General features: G+C 45.4%; 10 non-coding genes and 3 pseudogenes across 10 annotated transcripts; 1 reads left to right on the top strand and 12 right to left on the bottom strand.

Annotated features, from left to right (window-relative positions):
* Positions 1-9,105: 9,105 nt before the first annotated feature.
* LOC135002177 (U1 spliceosomal RNA) lies at positions 9,106-9,269 on the bottom strand. Its single transcript, XR_010203442.1, has one exon. It is a non-coding gene; the product is annotated as a U1 spliceosomal RNA (small nuclear RNA).
* Positions 9,270-9,940: 671 nt separating this feature from the next.
* Positions 9,941-10,103, bottom strand: LOC135002185 (U1 spliceosomal RNA). Its single transcript, XR_010203446.1, has one exon. It is a non-coding gene; the product is annotated as a U1 spliceosomal RNA (small nuclear RNA).
* A 152-nt stretch (positions 10,104-10,255) lies between these two features.
* On the bottom strand, positions 10,256-10,419 carry LOC135002178 (U1 spliceosomal RNA). The gene has a single exon (XR_010203443.1). It is a non-coding gene; the product is annotated as a U1 spliceosomal RNA (small nuclear RNA).
* Positions 10,420-11,087: 668 nt separating this feature from the next.
* LOC135002180 (U1 spliceosomal RNA) lies at positions 11,088-11,251 on the bottom strand. Its single transcript, XR_010203444.1, has one exon. It is a non-coding gene; the product is annotated as a U1 spliceosomal RNA (small nuclear RNA).
* A 151-nt stretch (positions 11,252-11,402) lies between these two features.
* LOC135002187 (U1 spliceosomal RNA) lies at positions 11,403-11,566 on the bottom strand. Its single transcript, XR_010203448.1, has one exon. It is a non-coding gene; the product is annotated as a U1 spliceosomal RNA (small nuclear RNA).
* A 670-nt stretch (positions 11,567-12,236) lies between these two features.
* On the bottom strand, positions 12,237-12,399 carry LOC135002182 (U1 spliceosomal RNA). Its single transcript, XR_010203445.1, has one exon. It is a non-coding gene; the product is annotated as a U1 spliceosomal RNA (small nuclear RNA).
* Positions 12,400-12,551: 152 nt separating this feature from the next.
* Positions 12,552-12,715, bottom strand: LOC135002188 (U1 spliceosomal RNA). Its single transcript, XR_010203449.1, has one exon. It is a non-coding gene; the product is annotated as a U1 spliceosomal RNA (small nuclear RNA).
* A 702-nt stretch (positions 12,716-13,417) lies between these two features.
* LOC135002181 (U1 spliceosomal RNA) lies at positions 13,418-13,552 on the bottom strand (annotated as a pseudogene).
* Positions 13,553-13,704: 152 nt separating this feature from the next.
* On the bottom strand, positions 13,705-13,868 carry LOC135002189 (U1 spliceosomal RNA). The gene has a single exon (XR_010203450.1). It is a non-coding gene; the product is annotated as a U1 spliceosomal RNA (small nuclear RNA).
* A 2,608-nt stretch (positions 13,869-16,476) lies between these two features.
* Positions 16,477-16,658, bottom strand: LOC135002184 (U1 spliceosomal RNA; annotated as a pseudogene).
* Positions 16,659-16,918: 260 nt separating this feature from the next.
* LOC135002179 (U1 spliceosomal RNA) lies at positions 16,919-17,060 on the bottom strand (annotated as a pseudogene).
* A 152-nt stretch (positions 17,061-17,212) lies between these two features.
* Positions 17,213-17,376, bottom strand: LOC135002186 (U1 spliceosomal RNA). The gene has a single exon (XR_010203447.1). It is a non-coding gene; the product is annotated as a U1 spliceosomal RNA (small nuclear RNA).
* Positions 17,377-18,680: 1,304 nt separating this feature from the next.
* Positions 18,681-18,754, top strand: TRNAN-AUU (transfer RNA asparagine (anticodon AUU)). The gene has a single exon. It is a non-coding gene; the product is annotated as a tRNA-Asn (tRNA).
* The last annotated feature ends 201 nt before the right edge of the window (positions 18,755-18,955 follow it).

Here is an 18,955-nt window from a genome sequence, read left to right as displayed (position 1 = left end):
AACGTGTAGATGAAGCACTAACAGGAGGCTTTAAAATTTTCATTCTAGTGTCCTTCGTTTGGGAGAAAACTGCAAAGGTACAATACAGCTTTTCCTTGCCGATATCTCTCTTTTGCAAAGAGATAGGCATTGGTAAATTCAGGGCTATAACGTGTAGATGAAGCACTAATAGGAGGCTTTAAAATTTTCATTCTAGTGTCCTTCGTTTGGGAGAAAAATGCAAAGGTACAATACAGCTTTTCCTTGCCGATATCTCTCTTTTGCAAAGAGATAGGCATTGGAAAATTCAGGGCTATAACGTGTAGATGAAGCACTAACAGGAGGCTTTAAAATTTTCATTCTAGTGTATTTCGTTTGGGAGAAAAATGCAAAGGTACAATACCGCTTTTCCTTGCCGATATCTCTCTTTTGCAAAGAGCTAGGCATTGGAAAATTCAGGTCTATAACGTGTAGATGAAGCACTAATAGGAGGCTTTAAAATGTTCAATCTAGTGTCCTTCGTTTGGGAGAAAAATGCAAAGGTACAATACAGCTTTTCCTTGCCAATATCTCTCTTTTGCAAAGAGCTAGGCATTGGAAAATTCAGGGCTATAACGTGTAGATGAAGCACTAACAGGAGGCTTTAAAATTTTCATTCTAGTGTCTTTCGTTTGGGAGAAAAATGCAAAAGTACAATGCTGCTTTTCCTTGCCAATATCTCTCTTTTGCAAAGAGATAAGCATTGGAAAATTCAGGGCTATAACGTGTAGATGAAGCACTAACAGGAGGCTTTAAAATTTTCATTCTAGTGTCTTTCGTTTGGGAGAAAAATGCAAAGGTACAATACAGCATTTCCTTGCCGATATCTCTCTTTTGCAAAGAGATAGGCATTGGAAAATTCAGGGCTATACCGTGTAGATGAAGCACTAACAGGAGGCTTTAAAGTTTTCATTCTAGTGTCTTTCGTTTGGGAGAAAAATGCAAAGGTACAATACAGCTTTTCCTTGCCGATATCTCTCTTTTGCAAAGAGATAGGCATTGGTAAATTCAGGGCTATAACGTGTAGATGAAGCACTAATAGGAGGCTTTAAAATTTTCATTCTAGTGTCTTTCGTTTGGGAGAAAAATGCAAAGGTACAATACAGCTTTTCCTTGCCGATATCTCTCTTTTGCAAAGAGATAGGCATTGGAAAATTCAGGGCTATAACGAGTAGATGAAGCACTAACAGGAGGCTTTAAAATTTTCATTCTAGTGTCCTTCGTTTGGGAGAAAACTGCAAAGGTACAATACAGCTTTTCCTTGCCGATATCTCTCTTTTGCAAAGAGATAGGCATTGGTAAATTCAGGGCTATAACGTGTAGATGAAGCACTAATAGGAGGCTTTAAAATTTTCATTCTAGTGTCCTTCGTTTGGGAGAAAAATGCAAAGGTACAATACAGCTTTTCCTTGCCGATATCTCTCTTTTGCAAAGAGATAGGCATTGGAAAATTCAGGGCTATAACGTGTAGATGAAGCACTAACAGGAGGCTTTAAAATTTTCATTCTAGTGTATTTCGTTTGGGAGAAAAATGCAAAGGTACAATACCGCTTTTCCTTGCCGATATCTCTCTTTTGCAAAGAGCTAGGCATTGGAAAATTCAGGTCTATAACGTGTAGATGAAGCACTAATAGGAGGCTTTAAAATGTTCAATCTAGTGTCCTTCGTTTGGGAGAAAAATGCAAAGGTACAATACAGCTTTTCCTTGCCAATATCTCTCTTTTGCAAAGAGCTAGGCATTGGAAAATTCAGGGCTATAACGTGTAGATGAAGCACTAACAGGAGGCTTTAAAATTTTCATTCTAGTGTCTTTCGTTTGGGAGAAAAATGCAAAAGTACAATGCTGCTTTTCCTTGCCAATATCTCTCTTTTGCAAAGAGATAAGCATTGGAAAATTCAGGGCTATAACGTGTAGATGAAGCACTAACAGGAGGCTTTAAAATTTTCATTCTAGTGTCTTTCGTTTGGGAGAAAAATGCAAAGGTACAATACAGCATTTCCTTGCCGATATCTCTCTTTTGCAAAGAGATAGGCATTGGAAAATTCAGGGCTATAACGTGTAGATGAAGCACTAACAGGAGGCTTTAAAATTTTCATTCTAGTGTCTTTCGTTTGGGAGAAAAATGCAAAGGTACAATACAGCTTTTCCTTGCCGATATCTCTCTTTTGCAAAGAGATAGGCATTGGTAAATTCAGGGCTATAACGTGTAGATGAAGCACTAATAGGAGGCTTTAAAATTTTCATTCTAGTGTCTTTCGTTTGGGAGAAAAATGCAAAGGTACAATACAGCTTTTCCTTGCCGATATCTCTCTTTTGCAAAGAGATAGGCATTGGAAAATTCAGGGCTATAACGTGTAGATGAAGCACTAACAGGAGGCTTTAAAATTTTCATTCTAGTGTCCTTCGTTTGGGAGAAAACTGCAAAGGTACAATACAGCTTTTCCTTGCCGATATCTCTCTTTTGCAAAGAGATAGGCATTGGTAAATTCAGGGCTATAACGTGTAGATGAAGCACTAATAGGAGGCTTTAAAATTTTCATTCTAGTGTCCTTCGTTTGGGAGAAAAATGCAAAGGTACAATACAGCTTTTCCTTGCCGATATCTCTCTTTTGCAAAGAGATAGGCATTGGAAAATTCAGGTCTATAACGTGTAGATGAAGCACTAACAGGAGGCTTTAAAATTTTCATTCTAGTGTATTTCGTTTGGGAGAAAAATGCAAAGGTACAATACCGCTTTTCCTTGCCGATATCTCTCTTTTGCAAAGAGCTAGGCATTGGAAAATTCAGGGCTATAACGTGTAGATGAAGCACTAATAGGAGGCTTTAAAATTTTCATTCTAGTGTCCTTCGTTTGGGAGAAAAATGCAAAGGTACAATACAGCTTTTCCTTGCCAATATCTCTCTTTTGCAAAGAGCTAGGCATTGGAAAATTCAGGGCTATAACGTGTAGATGAAGCACTAACAGGATGCTTTAAAATTTTCATTCTAGTGTCTTTCGTTTGGGAGAAAAATTCAAAAGTACAATGCTGCTTTTCCTTGCCGATATCTCTCTTTTGCAAAGAGATAAGCATTGGAAAATTCAGGGCTATAACGTGTAGATGAAGCACTAACAGGAGGCTTTAAAATTTTCATTCTAGTGTCTTTCGTTTGGGAGAAAAATGCAAAGGTACAATACAGCTTTTCCTTGCCAATATCTCTCTTTTGCAAAGAGCTAGGCATTGGAAAATGCAGGGCTATAACGTGTAGATGAAGCACTAACAGGAGGCTTTACAATTTTCATTCTAGTGTCTTTCGTTTGGGAGAAAAATGCAAAGGTACAATGCTGCTTTTCCTTGCCGATATCTCTCTTTTGCAAAGAGATAGGCATTGGAAAATGCAGGGCTATAACGTGTAGATGAAGCACTAACAGGAGGCTTTAAAATTTTCATTCTAGTGTCCTTCGTTTGGGAGAAAAATGCAAAAGTACAATACAGCTTTTCCTTGCCAATATCTCTCTTTTGCAAAGAGCTAGGCATTGGAAAATTCAGGGCTATACCGTGTAGATGAAGCACTAACAGGAGGCTTTTAAATTTTCATTCTAGTGTCCTTCGTTTGGTAGAAAAATGCAAAGGTACAATACAGCTTTTCCTTGCCGATATCTCTCTTTTGCAAAGAGATAGGCATTGGAAAATTCAGGGCTATAACGTGTAGATGAAGCACTAACAGGAGGCTTTAAAATTTTCATTCTAGTGTCTTTCGTTTGGGAGAAAAATGCAAAGGTACAATACAGCTTTTCCTTGCCGATATCTCTCTTTTGCAAAGAGATAGGCATTGGAAAATTCTGGGCTATAACGTGTAGATGAAGCACTAACAGGAGGCTTTAAAATTTTCATTCTAGTGTCCTTCGTTTGGGAGAAAAATGCAAAGGTACAATACAGCTTTTCCTTGCCGATATCTCTCTTTTGCAAAGAAATAGGCATTGGAAAATTCAGGGCTATAACGTGTAGATGAAGCACTAATAGGAGGCTTTAAAATTTTCATTCTAGTGTCCTTCGTTTGGGAGAAAAATGCAAAGGTACAATAAAGCTTTTCCTTGCCGATATCTCTCTTTTGCAAAGAAATAGGCATTGGAAAATTCAGGGCTATAACGTGTAGATGAAGCACTAACAGGAGGCTTTAAAATTTTCATTCTAGTGTCTTTCGTTTGGGAGAAAAATGCAAAGGTACAATACAGCTTTTCCTTGCCGATATCTCTCTTTTGCAAAGAGCTAGGCATTGGAAAATTCAGGGCTATAACGTGTAGATGAAGCACTAACAGTAGGCTTTAAAATTTTCATTCCCAATGGGGATGGCTTCCCGGGAGGTAACCCCTATTGAGTGAAGGGAGTATATAGGATACGACCCAGTGGTACCTGACGACATAGATACTAACAGCTATTTAATAACATTACGCTAGAAAGTGATTATTAGCAACATATATATCTATATAAACAACCCCGCCAGGGTTGTGCCTTCAAAAATAATCACACACGGACACGCTTTTTAAACCTTTTTTTCACATCTCTTTATTCTTCTTATGCACATGTATGTTAGTTCTGTGATTTTAACCTTTATGTTTCACTGCAGTTTGGGATAATAATATTAATATTTATCCAATTTTAATACATACTTAATAAAGGTTATATTTTATGATTCATTCATTCTGTCCAGTGCGTCAACAGTGCAGATTTCTTCTTGTTTTTTCTCCCAAATTCTATAACAATGACAGTAAATGTTGTTTCTTTTCAAACAGAACTTTCTTGACCATGCTACTTGCTTGAAAGATCTGGGAGCACATGGAAAACAGTACAAACCATGCAGTATCACAAGAGCCTTTATTTGATCTTTCATGAAGATAGAGCAGAATTGAGGACACGTCAACAATTTCTGCCGAAGGTGGTTCATCTTTCCACATGGTGCCTTTGGCCACTGACACCTTCGTTGAGTCAAAGTCTCTGGCTGTGGTCAGAACTTTGAAAATTTATGTCACCAGAACGGTTCAGATTAGGAAAACAGAGGCTCTGTTTGTCCTGTATGCTCCCAACAGGATTGGGTGTCCTGCTTCCATGTAGACCATTATGCGCTGGATCTGTGGTAAGATTCAGCATGCTCATTCCATGGCAGGATTGCCGTTACTGAATTAGGTGAAGACCCATTCTACTAGAAAGGTGGGTTCATCCTGGGCAGCTGGTCGGGGAGTCTCGGCATTGCAACTTTGCCGAGCAGCTATTTAGTAAACACTTTTGCTAAGTTTTACAAGTTTGATACCTTGGCTGATGATAACCTCAAGTTGGGTCATTCGGTGCTGCAGAGTCGTACGCACTCTCCCACCCGTTCAAGAGCTTTGGTATAACCCCATGGTTCTTAATGTGACCCCAGCATCCTCTAGGTCGTATGAGAAAATAGGATTTTAATACCTACCGGTAAATCCTTTTCTCTTAGTCCGTAGAGGATGCTGGGCACCCGTCCCAGTCCATACTGTGTCTGCAGTTATTACTTGTGGTTATACACATGTTATGTTATGGTTCTGGTCAGCTTTTTGCTGCAATTGTTCATGCCGTTGGCTTGTGTTCTGTTGAATGCCACGTTCTGCGGCATGCTTAAGGTGTGAGCTGGTAAGATGCTCACCTTAGTTTAACAATAAATCCTTTCCTCGAAATGTCCGTCTCCCTGGGCACAGTTCCTATAACTGGAGTCTGGAGGAGGGGCATAGAGGGAGGAGCCAGTTCACACCCTTTGAAAGTCTTAAAGTGCCCATGTCTCTTGCGGATCCCGTCTATACCCCATGGTTCTTAATGTGACCCCAGCATCCTCTACGGACTAAGAGAAAAGGATGCCCTTGCGCACTATCCTGACTTCTCCTCCCGTCTGCTTACTTTGTGCCTTCCAACGCACAATGCGAACTACAGGTGGTGCTGCAGGGCCCACACCCTTTTACTTGCCTTACAGAACAGCTCTGGAGCTGTTACAGTGCCCAGCTGCTGCAAGAAATCAGCTTGAATGCTTCAGGGGATGGGGCATGGCCAACATGAGCCCCACACCAAAGGAGGGTGGGGGTGTTTAATGCGAACTAGGGGTCATCCAAGCACCGCAAAAGGCCGCCATGCCCTGCATGCCCCTTTTCTCTTTTCATATGCAGATGAGGGTTCCAGCCAACTTTGGCCCACATCTTGGATGACATCACCGTATGCAAATCCGTCTTCTGCAGACCTTCCCCCAGGAATGCTTGTACTAGTTGTTGCATATGGTTTGATATTTGATGGTGCTTCAATATTAGGCAGCCTTCCACCCTCCCATGTTCATCTGAACAGATGTGGTCTCCCTGCAGTTGTTGTCCCCAGACGAGAGTTCCCTTGTGCGTCCTCAGTTGAATCTCCTTAACTTGACGGGGGAGGGGCTGCCCGAGCAGCAACCCTCCCCAGCCCTATCCCAACTCATACTTATTTTGCATATGAGATCTCTTGATCATGAAGATTGTTCTCACAGGGTGAGGTTCATCCATTATATTTTAAAATAGGAAGGTACAAATTACATATTTGAATTGCATCTATGTGCTGGATTCAAATGTCCCCCCCCCCCCCTTCCTTTCTCAATTGTGCCCGTCAGCAGCTATTCTAAGGTTGCTGCCAATGGGTGTGACACATTAATTTCTTCTGTGGGGTACACTGGACTCCACAAGGATTCACATTGGGGTGTAGAGTAGGATCTTGATCTGAGGCACCAACCGGCTCAAAGCTTTTGACTGTTCCCAAGATGCTCAGCGCATCCTCCTCTATAACCCCGCTTCCATGAACAGGGAGCTCAGTTTGTAGTTGGTGCCTTCAGTAGCAGGCCACTTAACAGGGGCCTGCCTCAGGCAGCCTATTCTTAGCTATTAATTTTGACAAGAAAAGAAGAACTTGTTTTATGAGAATCTACAAGGGCTGCAGCAGGCTAGGTCTAATAGACATCTTTACTGCAGCTTCATCACTCCCAGCGGCGCTGTATACTCCCGTGCCCTGGTTGCTGGGTCACTGCAGCGGAGGCTCCAGTTTCTTCCTAAGGTCAGTCACACACACACCGCCCTTCCGGATCACGAGGCCGCTGATGAAGGGGAGCGTGGCCGTAGGGGGTGGACCGTGTGCGCACTGGCGTGGACACTGATTACTGGGCAGCCGCTCCACTAGCCACCAGGTACAGTTAAGGAGCACAGGTCTGGGAGTTCTACTCCTATATTAACCCAATTTTGTACTGCCCGCAGCGCATTGTGATAGGTAATAGGGCCTGATTCAGGTTGGAATGCAATCACAATAAGCGATCCAACTGCAAAAATTGCTAACAGCATACGCATGTGCCTGCATTTTCTGCGGCACCCCGCAGAGAATGCGATCGCCTCTGCCTGTCAATCGGGGCGGGGGGGGGAGAGGGGGGTCAGCAACACTCCATTTCCAAGTCAGGGATGGAGCGGTGCGGGGGCAAGGCTTCAAAATGGGGTCTGCAACGGAGGAGACACAGGGGGCGTGGTCACAGCGGCTGTATGACATCACATTCAGCCGCTGTGATCACAAAAATGGTGGCGGCTTCCTGCGCGCACATACAGTTTGCACCAGCAGGAGGCTACACCATTTTTTATGATCACGCTGAACTGCAGTGCGACTGCAATTACAGCATGGTCAAGAATGGAGGCGTCATGCTGGGTGGCCATGCCCTGTCACTGTGCAGGAGCCAGCACCGCACACACACTAGTCCCCGGGTGCAGCCCCCAACCCCCGGGACACCCGGAGCAACAAAATGTAGATTCAGGCCACCAGGCCACGCCCCTACCTATGAAACCATGCCTCCTTTTTACCATTGCGCTGCTTATCTGCGCGCACTGCATTACAATCTCCTTCGCCACATCTCTGGGTGTCACCAGTGATAGTGACACCTCTGCCATGCTTGTAGCAGCTGGTCCTAAGATCTACGCCTCAAGCCCTGAGTGTTTGCCCTTGTGACTTGTTGATCATCATAGCGAAGCAGATGCTTACAGAAAACTGCAGGGGCTTAGATTGAAAATAAAAAAATTGATGGGTATAAGGTAGAGAGGAGCGGGTTCGGTTCTCCGAGAACCGAATTCCCGACGAACTCCATGTGGTTTACACTGGTCCGAGGCAGGCTCGGTTGTTCCCGCCTGACTCGGAAAACCTGAACAAGGGAAAATGTCATCATCCCGCTGTCGGATTCTCTCGAGATTCGGATTCCATATAAAGAGCTGCGCGTTGCCGCCATTTTTACTCGTGCATTGAAGAGAGAGCGGAGAGGACGTGGCTATGTTCTCTCAGTGGAAATCTCAATATCAGTGCTCAGTATCAGTGGTTACTTATTGCTGCTCAGTAATACTAGTAGTGTGTCTCTCCTGCTCAGTGTCAGTTCTCAGTAGTATCCTCATCAGTGCTCAGTATCACTGCTCATTGTCTTGTGCTGCATTGTGGTGCTCAGCATACTACAGTACATTACTAATAGTCCAGTGCTGCATCTTGCTGCTCAGTGTCAGTTCTAGTATCCTCATCAGTGCTCACTATCACTGCTCATTACATTGTGGTGTTCTGTATACTACAGTAACATAGTAATATAGTAACATATAGTAACATAGTTTTTGAGGTTGAATAGAGGCAAATTGCCCATCGTGTTCAACCTGTTTTAAGTTGTGATGATTCTACATACTTGCTGAATAATGTTTTATGACTAGTTAGCTACTATAACTCATGTTACCCCCGGATTAACCATGTTGATATTTTAAGTATTATAACCTTGGATAGCTTTTTCATTCAGAAATGTATCCATTCCTTTTTTAAATCCAATTACAGAGTCCGCCATTACCACCTTCCCTGGCAGGGAATTCCACATCCTGATTGCCCTAACAGTGAACATCATAGTATCTCACCTGGCAGGTAAGTAGGAGTTGGGCTAGAGCTGTGGAGGATTGCTGCTCGGGCACCCCCTGTCAAGTGAAGGAGATCCAACTGAGGCAGCACAAGGGAACTCTCGAAAGAAGAACAAGGCTAGAGGAAGATCTGAGACAAAGAAATCTGACTTTTACCAGAGCTGACCAGAGGAAAGCACAAACGCAGTCCCCCACTACCACAAATAATGCAGTCGAGTTTCCCACATTTGGGGAAATCACAGGGGTCAGCATACCCAGAGTGCAATGAATGAACCTCACCCTGGGAGAACAATCTTCATGACCATGGTATCTCCTATGCAAAATAAGTATGATTTGGGATAGGGCTGGGGAGGGCCGCTGCTCAGGCACATCTCTGTCAAGTAAAGGAGATTCAACTGAGGCAACACAAGGGAACTCTCATCTGGGGACAACAACTGCAGGGAGAACACATATTTTCAGATGAACATGGGAGGGCAGAAGGCTGCCTAACACTGAAGCACCCCCAAACAACAAACCAAATGCAACTACTAGTGCAAGCATTCCTGGGGGAAGGCCTGCAGCAGATGGATTTGCATATGGTGATGTCATCCAAGCAGTGGGTCAAAGTTGGCTTCAACCCTCGTCTGCATATGAAAATAAAAAAGGGGTGTGCAGGGCATGGCGGCCTTTTGCGGTGCTTGGATGACCCCTAGTTTGCATTAAACACCTCCACCTTCCTTCGGTGTGGGGCTCATGTTGGCTATGCCCCAGCCCCTGAAGCATTCAAGCTGATTTCTTGCAGCAGCTGGGCACTGTAACAGCTCCAGAGCTGCTCTGTAAAGCAAGTAAAAGGGTGTGGGCCCTGCAGCACTACCTGTAGTTTGCATTGTGCGTTGGAAGGCACAAAGTAAGCAGACGGGAGAAGTCAGGATAGTGCACAAGGGCATAGAAGGGAGCGGCTCAAGAAAAGAGAAGTGGAAACAGACAGCAAACTAGGCTGGAGAGAGACCTGAGACAAAGAGATCTGAATTATACGAGAGCCGACCAGAGGAAACACAAATTATGTAATCAAGTGTCCCACATTTGGCGAAATCGTAGGAGCAGCACACCCAGAGTGCATTGGGTGAGCCTTGCCCTGGGAGAAGCACCTTCCTGATCATAGTATCTCACCTGGCAGGTAAGTAGGAGTTGGGCTAGAGCTGGGGAGGGTCGCTGTTCGGGCACCCCCCTGTCAAGTGAAGGAGATCCAACTGAGGCAGCACAAGGAAATTCTCGAAAAAAGAACAAGGCTAGAGGAAGATCTGAGACAAAGAAATCTGACTTTTACCAGAGCTGACCAGAGGAAAGCACAAACACAGTCCCCCACTACCACAAATAATGCAGTCGAGTTTCCGACATTTGGGGAAATGACAGGGGTCAGCATACCCAGAATGCAATGAATGAACCTCACCCTGGGAGAACAATCTTCATGACAATGGTATCTCCTATGCAAAATAAGTATGATTTGGGATAGGGCTGGGGAGGGCCGCTGCTCAGGCACATCTCTGTCAAGTAAAGGAGATTCAACTGAGGCAGCACAAGGGAACTCTCATCTGGGGACAACAACTGCAGGGAGAACACATATTTTCAGATGAACATGGGAGAGCAGAAGGCTGCCTAATACTGAAGCACCCCCAAACAACAAACCAATTGCAACAACTAGTACAAGCATTCCTGGGAAAAGGTCTGCAGAAGACGGATTTGCATACGGTGATGTCATCCAAGCAGTGGGCCAAAGTTGGCTGGAACCCTCATCTGCATATGAAAAGAGAAAAGGGGTATGCAGGGCATGGCGGCCTTTTGCGGCGCTTGGATGACCCTTAGTTCGCATTAAACACCTCCACCCTCCGTCGGTGTGGGGCTCATGTTGGCTATGCCCCAGCCCCTGAAGCATTCAAGCTGATTTCTTGCAGCAGCTGGGCACTGTAACAGCTCCAGAGCTGCTCTGTAAGGCAAGTAAAAGGGTGTTGGCCCTGCAGCACTACCTGTAGTTTGCATTGTGCGTTGGAAGGCACAAAGTAAGCAGACAGGAGAAGTCAGGAGAGTGCACAAGGGCAAGGGCAGGGGCTCAAGAAAAGAGAAGTGGAAAAAGACAGCAAACTAGGCTGGAGTGAGACCTGAGACAAAGAGATCTGAATTATACGAGTAGCCGACCAGAGGAAACACAAATTATGTAGTCAAGTGTCCCACATTTGGGGAAATCGTAGGAGCAGCACACCCAGAGTGCAATGGGTGAGCCTTGCCCTGGGAGAAGCACCTTCCTGATCATAGTATCTCACCTGGCAGGTAAGTAGGAGTTGGGCTAGAGCTGGGGAGGGTCGCTGCTCGGGCACCCCCCTGTCAAGTGAAGGAAATCCAACTGAGGCAGCACAAGGAAACTCTCAAAAAAGAACAAGGCTAGAGGAAGATCTGAGACAAAGAAATCTGACTTTTACCAGAGCTGACCAGAGGAAAGCACAAACACAGTCCCCCACTACCACAAATAATGCAGTCGAGTTTCCCACATTTGGGGAAATCACAGGGGTCAGCATACCCAGAATGCAATGAATGAACCTCACCCTGGAAGAACAATCTTCATGACCATGGTATCTCCTATGCAAAATAAGTATGATTTGGGATAGGGCTGGGGAGGGCCGCTGCTCAGGCACATCTCTGTCAAGTAAAGGAGATTCAACTGAGGCAGCACAAGAGAACTCTCATCTGGGGACAACAACTGCAGGGAGAACACATATTTTCAGATGAACATGGGAGAGCAGAAGGCTGCCTAATACTGAAGCACCCCAAACAACAAACCAAATGCAACAACTAGTACAAGCATTCCTGGGGGAAGGTCTGCAGAAGACGTATTTGCATACGGTGATGTCATCCAAGCAGTGGGCCAAAGTTGGCTGGAACCCTCATCTGCATATGAAAAGAGAAAAGGGGCGTGCAGGGCATGGCGGCCTTTTGCGGCGCTTGGATGACCCTTAGTTCGCATTAAACACCTCCACCCTCCGTCGGTGTGGGGCTCATGTTGGCTATGCCCCAGCCCCTGAAGCATTCAAGCTGATTTCTTGCAGCAGCTGGGCACTGTAACAGCTCCAGAGCTGCTCTGAAAGGCAAGTAAAAGGGTGTGGGCCCTGCAGCACTACCTGTAGTTTGCATTGTGCGTTGGAAGGCACAAAGTAAGCAGACAGGAGAAGTCAGGAGAGTGCACAAGGGCATAGAAGGCAGCGGCTCAAGAAAAGAGAAGTGGAAACAGACAGCAAACTAGGCTGGAGAGAGACCTGAGACAAAGAGATCTGAATTATACGAGAGCCGACCAGGGGAAACGCAAATTATGCAGTCAAGTTTCCCACATTTGGGGAAATCGCAGGAGCAGCACACCCAGAGTGCAATGGGTGAGCCTTGCCCTGGGAGAAGCACCTTCATGATCATAGTATCTCACCTGGCAGTTATGTAGGAGTTGGGCTAGAGCTGGGGAGGGTCGCTGCTCGGGTACCCCCCTGTCAAGTGAAGGAGATCAAACTGAGGCAGCACAATGGAACTCTCGAAAGAAGAACAAGGCTAGAGGAAGATCTGAGACAAAGAAATCTGACTTTTACCAGAGCTGACCAGAGGAAAACACAAACACAGTCCCCCACTACCACAAATAATGCAGTTGAGTTTCCCACATTTGGGGAAATCACAGGGGTCAGCATACCCAGAATGCAATGAATGAACCTCACTCTGGGAGAACAATCTTTATGACCATGGTATCTCCTATGCAAAATAAGTATGATTTGGGATAGGGCTGGGGAGGGCCGCTGCTCAGGCACATCTCTGTCAAGTAAAGGAGATTCAACTGAGGCAGCACAAGGGAACTCTCATCTGGGGACAACAACTGCCGGGAGAACACATATTTTCAGATGAACATGGGAGGGCAGAAGGCTGCCTAATACTGAAGCACCCCCAAACAACAAACCAAATGCAGCAACTAGTACAAGCATTCCTGGGGGAAGGTCTGCAGAAGACGGATTTGCATACAGTGATGTCATCCAAGCAGTGGGCCAAAGTTGGCTGGAACCCTCATCTGCATATGAAAAGAGAAAAGGGGTATGCAGGGCATGGCGGCCTTTTGCGGCGCTTGGATGACCCTTAGTTCGCATTAAACACCCCCACCCTACTTCGGTGTGGGGCTCATGTTGGCCATGCCCCAGCCCCTGAAGCATTCAAGCTGATTTCTTGCAGCAGCTTGGCACTGTAACAGCTCCAGAGCTGCTCTGTAAGGCAAGTAAAAGGGTGTGGGCCCTGCAGCACTACCTGTAGTTTGCATTGTGCATCGGAAGGCACAAAGTAAGCAGACAGGAGGAGAAGTCAGGATAGTGCACAAGGGTATAGAAGGGAGGGGCTCAAGAAAAAAGAAGTGGAAACAGACAGCAAACTAGGCTGGAGAGAGACCTGAGACAAAGAGATCTGAATTATATGAGAGCCGACTAGGGGAAACACAAATTATGCAATCAAGTTTCCCATATTTGGGGAAATCGCAGGGGCAGCACACCCAGAGTGCAATGGGTGAGCCTTGCCCTGGGAGAAGCAACTTCATGATCATAGTATCTCACCTGGCAGGTAAGTAGGAGTTGGGCTAGAGCTGGGGAGGGTCGCTGCTCGGGCACCCCCCTGTCAAGTGAAGGAGATCCAACTGAGGCAGCGCAAGGGAACTCTTGAAAGAAGAACAAGGCTAGAGGAAGATCTGAGACAAAGAAATCTGACTTTTACCAGAGCTGACCAGAGGAAAGCACAAACACAGTCTCCCACTACCACAAATAATGCAGTTGAGTTTCCCACATTTGGGGAAATCACAGAGGTCAGCATACCCAGAACGCAATGAATGAACCTAACCCTGGGAGAACAATCTTCATGACCATGGTATCTCCTATGCAAAATAAGTATGATTTGGGATAGGGCTGGGGAGGGCCGCTGCTCAGGCACATCTCTGTCAAGTAAAGGAGATTCAACTGAGGCAGCACAAGGGAACTCTCATCTGGGGACAACAACTGCAGGGAGAACACATATTTTCAGATGAACATGGGAGGGCAGAAGGCTGCCTAATACTGAAGCACCCCCAAACAACAAACCAAATGCAACAACTAGTGCAAGCATTCCTGGGGGAAGGCCTGCTGCAGATGGATTTGCATATGGTGATGTCATCCAAGCAGTGGGTCAAAGTTGGCTTCAACCCTCGTCTGCATATGAAAAGAGAAAAGGGGCATGCAGGGCATGGCGGCCTTTTGCGGCGCTTGGCTGACCCCTAGTTTGCATTAAACACCTCCACCCTCCGTCGGTGTGGGGCTCATGTTGGCTATGCCCCAGCCCCTGAAGCATTCAAGCTGATTTCTTGCTGCAGCTGGGCACTGTAACAGCTCCAGAGCTGCTCTGTAAGGCAAGTAAAAGGGTGTGGGCCCTGCAGCACTACCTGTAGTTTGCATTGTGCGTTGGAAGGCACAAAGTAAGCAGACAGGAGAAGTCTGGAGAGTGCACAAGGGCATAGAAGGCAGCGGCTCAAGAAAAGAGAAGTGGAAACAGACAGCAAACTAGGCTGGAGAGAGACCTGAGACAAAGAGATCTGAATTATACGAGAGCCGACCAGGGGAAACACAAATTATGCAGTCAAGTTTCCCACAGAGGATACGACCCAGTGGTACCTGACGACATAGATACTAACAGCTATTTAATAACATTACGCTAGAAAGTGATTATTAGCAACATATATATCTATATAAACAACCCCGCCAGGGTTGTGCCTTCAAAAATAATCACACACGGACACGCTTTTTAAACCTTTTTTTCACATCTCTTTATTCTTCTTATGCACATGTATGTTAGTTCTGTGATTTTAACCTTTATGTTTCACTGCAGTTTGGGATAATAATATTAATATTTATCCAATTTTAATACATACTTAATAAAGGTTATATTTTATGATTCATTCATTCTGTCCAGTGCGTCAACAGTGCAGATTTCTTCTTGTTTTTTCTCCCAAATTCTATAACAATGACAGTAAATGTTGTTTCTTTTCAAACAGAACTTTCTTGACCATGCTTCTTGCTTGAAAGATCTGGGAGCACATGGAAAACAGTACAAACCATGCAGTATCACAAGAGCCTTTATTTGATATTTCATGAAGATAGAGCAGAATTGAGGACACGTCAACTATTTCTGCCGAAGGTGGTTCATCTTTCCACATGGTGCCTTTGGCCACTGACACCTTCGTTGAGTCAAAGTCTCTGGCTGTGGTCAGAACTTTGAAAATTTATGTCACCAGAACGGTTCAGATTAGGAAAACAGAGGCTCTGTTTGTCCTGTATGCTCCCAACAGGATTGGGTGTCCTGCTTCCATGTAGACAATTATGCGCTGGATCTGTGGTAAGATTCAGCATGCTCATTCCACGGCAGGATTGCCGTTACTGAATTAGGTGAAGACCCATTCTACTAGAAAGGTGGGTTCATCCTGGGCAGCTGGTCGGGGAGTCTCGGCATTGCAACTTTGCCGAGCAGCTATTTAGTAAACACTTTTGCTAAGTTTTACAAGTTTTAGAGTAAAGGAGATTCAACTGAGGCAGCACAAGGGAACTCTCATCTGGGGACAACAACTGCAGTGAGAACACATATTTTCAGATGAACATGGGAGGGCAGAAGGCTGCCTAATACTGAAGCACCCCCAAACAACAAACCAAATGCAACAACTAGTACAAGCATTCCTGGGGGAAGGTCTGCAGAAGACGGATATGCATATAGTGATGTCATCCAAGCAGTGGGCCAAAGTTGGCTGGAACCCTCATCTGCATATGAAAAGAGAAAAGGGGTATGCAGGGCATGGCGGCCTTTTGCGGCGCTTGGATGACCCTTAGTTCGCATTAAACACCCCCACCCTCCTTCGGTGTGGGGCTCATGTTGGCCATGCCCAAGCCCCTGAAGCATTCAAGCTGATTTCTTGCAGCAGCTTGGCACTGTAACAGCTCCAGAGCTGCTCTGTAAGGCAAGTAAAAGGGTGTGGGCCCTGCAGCACTACCTGTAGTTTGCATTGTGCATTGGAAGGCACAAAGTAAGCAGACAGGAGGAGAAGTCAGGATAGTCCACAAGGGTATAGAAGGGAGGGGCTCAAGAAAAAAGAAGTGGAAACAGACAGCAAACTAGGCTGGAGAGAGACCTGAGACAAAGAGATCTGAATTAACCATGTTGATATTTTAAGTATTATAACCTTGGATAGCTTTTTCATTCAGAAATGTATCCATTCCTTTTTTAAATCCAATTACAGAGTCCGCCATTACCACCTTCCCTGGCAGGGAATTCCACATCCTGATTGCCCTAACAGTGAAGATCATAGTATCTCACCTGGCAGGTAAGTAGGAGTTGGGCTAGAGCTGTGGAGGATTGCTGCTTGGGCACCCCCTGTCAAGTGAAGGAGATCCAACTGAGGCAGCACAAGGGAACTCTCGAAAGAAGAACAAGGCTAGAGGAAGATCTGAGACAAAGAAATCTGACTTTTACCAGAGCTGACCAGAGGAAAGCACAAACACAGTCCCCCACTACCACAAATAATGCAGTCGAGTTTCCCACATTTGGGGAAATCACAGGGGTCAGCATACCCAGAATGCAATGAATGAACCTCACCCTGGGAGAACAATCTTCATGACCTTCGGTGTGGGGCTCATGTTGGCTATGCCCCAGCCCCTGAAGCATTCAAGCTGATTTCTTGCAGCAGCTGGGCACTGTAACAGCTCCAGAGCTGCTCTGTAAAGCAAGTAAAAGGGTGTGGGCCCTGCAGCACTACCTGTAGTTTGTATTGTGCGTTGGAAGGCACAAAGTAAGCAGACGGGAGAAGTCAGGATAGTGCACAAGGGTATAGAAGGGAGGGGCTCAAGAAAAAAGAAGTGGAAACAGACAGCAAACTAGGCTGGAGAGAGACCTGAGACAAAGAGATCTGAATTATATGAGAGCCGACCAGGGGAAACACAAATTATGCAGTCAAGTTTCCCACATTTGGGGAAATCGCAGGGGCAGCACACCCAGAGTGCAATGGGTGAGCCTTGCCCTGGGAGAAGCATCTTCATGATCATAGTATCTCACCTGGCAGGTAAGTAGGAGTTGGGCTAGAGCTGGGGAGGGTCGCTGCTCGGGCACCCCCCTGTCAAGTGAAGGAGATCCAACTGAGGCAGCACAAGGGAACTCTCGAAAGAAGAACAAGGCTAGAGGAAGATCTGAGACAAAGAAATCTGACTTTTACCAGAGCTGACCAGAGGAAAGCACAAACACAGTCCCCCACTACCACAAATAATGCAGTTGAGTTTCCCACATTTGGGGAAATCACAGGGGTCAGCATACCCAGAATGCAATGAATTAACCTAACCCTGGGAGAACAATCTTCATGACCATGGTATCTCCTATGCAAAATAAGTATGATTTGGGATAGGGCTGGGGAGGGCCGCTGCTCAGGCACATCTCTGTCAAGTAAAGGAGATTCAACTGAGGCAGCACAAGGGAACTCTCATCTGGGGACAACAACTGCAGGGAGAACACATATTTTCAGATGAACATGGGAGGGCAGAAGGCTGCCTAATACTGAAGCACCCCCAAACAACAAACCAAATGCAACAACTAGTGCAAGCATTCCTGGGGGAATGCCTGCCGCAGATGGATTTGCATATGGTGATGTCATCCAAGCAGTGGGTCAAAGTTGGTTCAAACACCTTTGCAAAGTTCTATAAGTTTGATACCCTGGCTGAGGAGGACCTCCTGTTTGCTCAATCGGTGCTGCAAAGTCATCCGCACTCTCCTGCCCGTTTGGGAGCTTTGGTATAATCCCCATGGTCCTTACGGAGTCCCCAGCATCCTCTAGGACGTAAGAGAAAATAAGATTTTAAACCTACCGGTAAATCTTTTTCTCGTAGTCCGTAGAGGATGCTGGGTGCCCGTCCCAAGTGCGGTCTACTTCTGCAAGACTTGTATATAGTTATTGCTTACATAAGGGTTATATGTTAGTTTTCATCGGTCTTGGACTGATGCTATGTTGTTTTCATACTGTTAACTGGGTAGTATATCACAAGTTATACGGTGTGATTGGTGTGGCTGGTATGAATCTTGACCTTGGATTAACAAAAATCCTTTCCTCGTACTGTCCGTCTCCTCTGGGCACAGTTTCTCTAACTGAGGTATGGAGGAGGGGCATAGAGGGAGGAGCCAGTGCACACCCAGATCTAAAGTCTTTCTTAAAGTGCCCATGTCTGCTGCGGAGCCCGTCTATCCCCCATGGTCCTTACGGAGTCCCCATCATCCTCTACGGACTACGAGAAAAAAAAATTACCGGTAGGTTTAAAATGTTATTTTTTTCTCTGCAACCCACTGCTAAATTGTGCTTCCTAGCTGTTTTTTATAAAATCACTTAATTAAATCTAACTCTGATTACGTCAGAGAAGGCCAGGTACCCTACACCATAAGAGGGGGTTTGAAATTTTGACTTGTCTACTTAAAGATCACCAAAATCTGATGACAAGGTCAATTACATCCCTGGGTGGGATTGAACCACCAACCTTTTGGTTAATAGCCCATGTAAGTGCAAGAAATCCTGAAGCACTCACTCATCATGGGAAAGTACCAATGTGTTTCTTACAAAAATTCTCCAGATTATTGACTTTTTAAAGTTTTTCTAGGAAACGTTCTAGATGAATGCTTATTAGCCTTTGTCAGTATTGACTTTCGCAAGGTGTCTCTGTGGCGCAATCGGTTAGCATGTTTGGCTATTAACCAAAAGGTTGGTGGTTCAATCCCACCCAGGGATGTAATTGACCTTGTAATCAGATTTTGGTGATCTTTAAGTAGACAAGTCAAAATTTCAAAAACCCCCCTTATGGTGTAGGGTACCTGGCCTTCTCTGATGTAATCAGAGTTAGATTTGATTAAGTGATTCTATAAAAAAACAGCTAGGAAGCACAATTTAGCAGTGAGTTGCAGAGAAAAAAAATTATGCTGGCAGAAAAGTC

This window comes from Pseudophryne corroboree, unplaced genomic scaffold (assembly GCF_028390025.1).
Source record: "Pseudophryne corroboree isolate aPseCor3 unplaced genomic scaffold, aPseCor3.hap2 scaffold_1743, whole genome shotgun sequence".
Lineage (NCBI taxonomy): Eukaryota > Metazoa > Chordata > Amphibia > Anura > Myobatrachidae > Pseudophryne > Pseudophryne corroboree.
The sequence above is the reverse complement of the archived record's forward strand: the minus strand, read 5'-3'. Positions and strand labels throughout refer to the sequence as shown.